Raw genomic sequence first — 6,647 nt, forward strand, 5'->3', positions numbered from 1 at the left:
TTGATTTGTATACAAATAATCTCAAAATTCGTGTTTGAATTTGCAAAACGATGCGAAAGGCCTCTAAAAAAACAACTTGAGCGATTTAAAAATCAAATTGCGCTATTGAAAATAGCATCGGTGCGGTGAAACAACAACTTTTGACAGCTAAACTGCATCTTGAGCTTCTGAAATTGTTTTGCTGACATTCTATTCTGACTTGTAAAACCCTGTAACTACATCAATTAAGCTCAGGTTGGTTGCTTCACACGTATCGTCGAACGTATCAGAAAACTCATTATCTGGGGTTGGTTTTATCGACCGTGAGGGTTTTCTTCCCTTTTTCCAGGTGATTTTGTATCGCATCCACAAAATTTCTCTCGCCTTACACCTAAAATTATTGATGGCCAATCGATGGGAAACGATTAACTGTGTACTTTTTTGTTCCACTTTCCGGTACTCTCGTCTTTGTCTCTCTGTATCCTTCTCTCTCTCTCTTTCTCTATCTCTCTTTCTTTCTCTCTCTATCTCAAAATTCAATATCGTTCTAATTTGTTAAAGCGTACACACACACACACACTTACAGCCAAACGTTTGTAACATTCGACCCATTTCGAGGAAAATTGTGAATAATATTTGCTTATCCTAATGCTATCGAAACGAGTGGTTTCCGCACCATGCCTACGTTACCTTTTTCCCCCCAAACACTGTGCGACCCCGTGCTATCACAGGGAAATGGTTTATCATGAAAATAAAAAAGTGAATAGACAAACTGCCGGAAGGTGAGTCGATAAAGAAACGGAAAAAGCCATCAAGGATCAATACACGGTTCTCGATTGCTAGAAACTTTGTGCCGACTACTCTCGCAGCCATTAATAATGCACCAAATCCTTCTTCTCAAATCGGTTCCGGCTGCCTTCGGTGTTCGCAAACCGATGCCGTTTGAGCTCAATTTTTAATATGAGCTCGGTGTTAAATATTTTGTTGAGAAGAAAAAAAGTTCTCCCAACCAAACGGTACCAAAAGCACCATAAATAATCTTTCTTCTCACCGGATTCTGTTCAACGCTTTCTGTGCATTATTGAAAGAAAATATTTCAATGTTTTCTACCTTGTTGCGCGCTCGGCACCAAAATAAGTGCATACATTTTCCAGGTTGAACTTTTCGCGAGGAGTTTGTATGCTGCACAACATGGCTGCATAAGCAGAACGAGGCAACGCGGGGCCAGCGTGACGTCAATGCATCACGCAGTCATTGTGCAGTCAGTTCCACAAAGCACCAGTATCTAAAGTTTCGGCGAAACGCTCGAGGTCACGTTCTGGGAAGATGTTTGGACTGTTGATGAAGTTTGCGGACAGGCAGGCAGGCAGGCAGGTTGGCTGGCAAAGGCGTTTCTGCTTCATACTGCCTCGACGGAGTCACTCCATAAATCAACAACCTGCTGCTTCCCGGTGGCATAACAATAATTGTGTGTTTGTTCGACTAGGTTCCCGTAGAGAAGGTGCGCTTGAAAGCAGATACACACTCACACATTCCTAGACGTCGAAATTTAAATGTGGTTAAGCAATACGTTGACGATCAGTAATCTTCCGGGCAGTCACACCGTCCACACTGACGAGCTGCTTGAGGATAGTTTTGTGGGTGTGAAAATGTGTGTCCGTAGATGACACGTGCTGAAACGTATATACATTCTTCTCCTCCTTCCAATCTTGTAGGAAAAATTGTCTTTGCACTTGCTCATCATGGCAGATTGAAACAGATTTGCTGCAAAAGCCCAACAAGTGATGCAGAAAGAAAGATGTATGTATGTATCTGTGTTATGTAATTAACCAAGCTCAGACACACACACACACAAACCACACTTCCATTCCTGGGTCCTGGTCGATGATCGATGAAGATACATTCATCATGACCTCATTCCGTTCCAATCCTCTGCTACGTATTATCATCTTCCTCACATGGTCTTCTCTCATTTCACCTCCTTCTAGAACACATCGAGTGATAACAAACAATAAGTTTAATCCAAAGACAACCATTCTATTCCCCCTGAACAAACGAACGAGCCTGTCCAAAGAATAATCACCCATCCTTTCGTTGTGAACTTCCTCGTTGAACACTAACCGTCTTCAATACTGCTAGTAGAAAATATGATTTCTGCTTTACAAAAGACTCCCCACACATACACACGTAAACGAGAATGTGTTAGCTAAAGTGTATGGACGTAAGATGAATTGTTTTACGGCCATTTTTTATTTTTTATTTTAATCGGCCATTTTACGATACCAGTTCCTGTCAAAGGCATCGAGCCATGTATGGGTTTGCGAAAGTTTGTGCCCCTTTTCAATCGCGGAGTTTAATTAAAATAAGAGCTTAATAAAGAAGCACCGAGCGAGAAGATGCCGTTAGACGGTGGAAGTAATTCTCGGCAGATAACTGAAGGTTATATGAAGATGAAAAATTACTCCCTGCACCTATAATCCACTACCACCGCCACTCAAAAGTCGATGACTGGTTTCTTTAGGGCGCGAGTTTCGTGTCGATAGCGATTTTATATGTTGGCACCTACCGTGCATTGGGGAAGTTGGTTTTACTACCCTCGTCACCACCACCACCACCAGCTGCCATTACACTGGAAGTGAATTCAATTTTGTGTAACAATAACGCCAAAGCATTTTCATTATTGCCCGCACCATGCTGTCAGGCCTGGTCTTGCTCGAACTTGCCTGCCTGGGTCTTGCCTTCTAATCGAGGTCGCAACGCTTGCACAAGCATTTTTCCAGCAGCATGGGTGTGCCGGTAACCGGTAATCGAAATTAATTCTCTCCTATGTTCGTCCACTGCACCTTCCCTTCGTCTAAGACTTGCTGGGCACATCAAACGGTAGGCAGCAAAAACAACAGGCGCGTGCGATGCTTTAAAACAAACAACGAAAGACAAAGTGCTTCAGATCGGAAAAAACAAATAGTATTTTACTGTACTCCCAACCAGTTGCCTTATGCCCGAGAACCTGCTCGAGGAGATTTAGCAAGCGGAACCAACGAAATAGTAGCCAACAAAAAAGCGAAACGGTCTCGCGCACAACGAGAAGCTACGATCGCATCTATTCTATGGAGCAATTTACGTGGCAGCAGGTGGCTCACATTGTCTACGAAAGCTTTGAAGTGAAAGAAAATGTGAGTTGTTTTTCAGATTTGTAAGCGATATTAATAGAGTTTATTTCATTACCAAATTTGTTGTTCTATTAGATTAAATAACAACGTCGTCTTGCGTTTGAACTCAACCGTTTTGATGCTCCCTCAAGCCACTACACAACATAATCCTTTTGTTTGGCTGCATCGTTCTCAAACCTCATACAACCAAACCCATGGGGCACCTTCATGTGGAAATATAATACACTCTAATGCTTTCATCCTGAACCTCTGCTTCCCAATGGAGAAGGGACGCCGTCGTCAAGGCCCACGCGAGCAACGGTAGTTCACCGGCTGTTATGCTGATTACGGCTCGATTACGATTCCCAATTGGCCAATTTGGGAAGAGGCCTAACACAGTGGAACCCAACCAACCACCGCCACTTTCAACAACATCCGGAGAAACCCAAAAACCTACACAAAAATTAGGTTAATTCAACGACTACCCCTGCCGTGCCCGTGGTATTACGGTTCGCTTCGCTACTATTTGCAGTGGAAAATGGAAACAAAACTAAAAACGGCTTCCTCTTTTCACAATCGGCTGAAAACACTTGACAACGAAAGGCTGGAAAAGGCACCAAACAAAACCTCGATGGCACCGAACCGAGTCCTTGTCGGTCTTTCGTACATTATTGGCCAACAAAAAAAAATGGAGGTATAATTTTAACGCCCCATGTCTAACCGGCCTTATCCCTTCACGGGATGGGACGGATGCAAAGTTTGGGGACGGCTATTGTGTTTTTTTTTTACCTACCAGCACATCCTTGCCTGGGTTGAAATGGTGGAAATTAATAGCGAAACGACAGCAACAAAAACGCTTCAACTATTAACAAAGTTATCAGAGACTCACATTTGCCAGCGTACATCTCACTGCAATAATCTCGGACCTTCGTCAGTACGGGCCTCGGGGACTCAGGGATACGGTTTGAACAACGTTCAACAGAGAACAGCCAAACAAATAGCAAAGTAACGACGACATAAAAAGACGTGCTCACAACTAAACTAAAAAGATTTCAGCTTGAGTCAACAATGGCAAACGGTAGAAGAAGGAGGATCGATTTAAAATGGATGTTTGTAATAAATTTGACTGAAATAAATGAATCCTATACAGGTGCGACTATCGTGGTCCTGTGATTTCAAAGCGTTTTTGTTCCCCTGTGGATTAGTTTCGATCTGTTGACTTATGCAGCTTCATTAGTCACAATGCCAAGTCGTATTAAGGAGGTTTGAAGGTAATTAATAGACGTCAAAGACAACATCCTGGAAAATCAGAATTCATTTATGAATAATAACATTCTTCATGCATTCTTCAGCAATAATAACATAACATTCTTTATAAAATTTAGATTTATAACTTTTATTGCGCTGGAAGGGAAGTCGTTGCGATCAATAAATGCTGCTTTTGTACCATGAACGTCTCTTATAGCGCATCTCTTATGGAAGTGTTATGGTGTAACGTAAAATCATGTAGTATTAAACATTATATCTCATTTCACTATGACAAATCATCAAAATCTGCACACAAACCATTTAACGGTAATAGATTGCCCTTTTCTGCCAATTGCTCCCACTTACTATAATACATGGACACGCACGCACACTGGTTTGTGATTGGTTGAAGGTGGTTATTTATTTGTTTATCTGTAGCAAACGTAGTCAATGCCAACGCCACCCAGCCTTGGCATAGCGACGCCGCTCAAAACTGGCCCAATTTTCGGAGTATCGCCTACATCGCCAGCTCGTGGCCTCCATCCTATTCCCGCGCCATCATGCCAAACCGTGTCAGATGGAATGGACGAAGCGAATAAATCACACCGATTAGAAAACTAGCAGTCAGCAATCACTGCACTGAAACAACCGGCGTCGGCAATAATGGAGATTTATGGATGCTGAGCAAATAATAACTCACTCCGGTTGTGAAACTAAAGTAAAGCACTGCCATACACACACACACGCACTGACACACGCACTAATAGAGAAAGATGATTAAATTATTTGCTCGCTGCTTACCATACATATCAATCGGCTGGAGAGCGTGTGTGGAAGTAAGGAAACAATCGCAATGGATACATTGGTGAAAACAGCCCACAAACAGCCATCAGGCAGACACATCTGCCGCTAGACGGTTCAAGGAAATGAAACAGAAATTGGTACCATCTTGGAAGTGGGTGAGAGTGAACCATCGTGAGCCCGGATTGCCATGTATGCCGGGTGTATTGATTTCCTTTCCAGCAGACGAGCAGCAGAAGCTAACAAGCTCAGCAGTCAAGATAACGGCCTGATGAAGCAGCGCATTTTCACCCGAACTCGATCGTGCGTAGGTTACTGGCGTCTGGACGCGATACCGAAACCATCAACACTGCCTCGTCAAAACACTCGCACCAACATGAACAATGTCATTGGAGGCCGAACATGAGCCTTGAAAAAAACATGAAATGAAGCAGAAATGCCGGTTCGTCAGGCCGAATTAAGAATTATTATTTCATTATACCATTTCCAAGGCTTCACGCGATCGGCTAAGCCAAAATCCAGCTAAGCCATACATCCAGGCTCTATTCCTTCCCTGCTTCTCTCCCGGCACACTTTCTGAGCGGAAATTGCCCGGCCAAAAACGAACTTGATTCCGAAGCAACTCGAGAAAGGCAGCAGACCGAGAATAATGATTTCCGCTTCGTCCGGTAGAGGGGAGGCGAGTTTAAGCACAGATTCCTCCACACCCGTGGGACGGGAAAGAAGTTTGTCCAGTTGTCGATGCCAAGATAATTCAACCGTCGGCCCCTTTCCCCATTCTCCCTTGCGAAAAGACAAACATCCGGCTAATGGTAAGATGATGCAAATCCTGCAGAGCAGAGAGAGATACCGAGAGAGCCAGCAACAGAAGCAGGGCTTTGCGCGGTAAGAGGGAAGAAAAACACAGGAAAAAAAAAGAACCTAATTATTCGACAAGTTTTCTCAGCTTCCGGCTGAGCAAAGGAAAACATACTGCCCAGAATTACTTAGAGTGTGTAAGTTTCTACTTGCCGATATTAATTGTACCCAGGGAGAGAGCAACTGAGAGAGTGAGAGAGAATAAGGCCTACCGGAAAGTGGTCGTTATCAGCAGCTTCGCGTGGGTAATTTATTTTAAGGTCCTTCATCGTCTCCCGCACCAGAGCAGAGAAGAGGAAGTAAAATAAAACATCCAGCAAATCATGATCGACGAGTTAAAAGCATATACGTTAATAATACGCACCAATATAAACAAACTCATGCGCATATTCTGCAGACGGTCCCCGTGACGGGCGGCAAGCGGCGAAAATTAATTCAAACTTTGCTTACTCACGCCTCCGACCCCGGCAAACCATTCAGCGTTCTTTTCCGCCATTTTTATCACGTGCCAATAAACAACAGTGGGAGGGAGCAAAAAATATGGCCTCCACCAAGGGTCAACTGGTGTGTGTGAGGAGTAAATTTACCAAAATGTGAGCAGAATAATTGGAA

This window comes from Anopheles arabiensis, chromosome 2, assembly GCF_016920715.1.
Source record: "Anopheles arabiensis isolate DONGOLA chromosome 2, AaraD3, whole genome shotgun sequence".
Classification (NCBI taxonomy): domain Eukaryota; kingdom Metazoa; phylum Arthropoda; class Insecta; order Diptera; family Culicidae; genus Anopheles; species Anopheles arabiensis.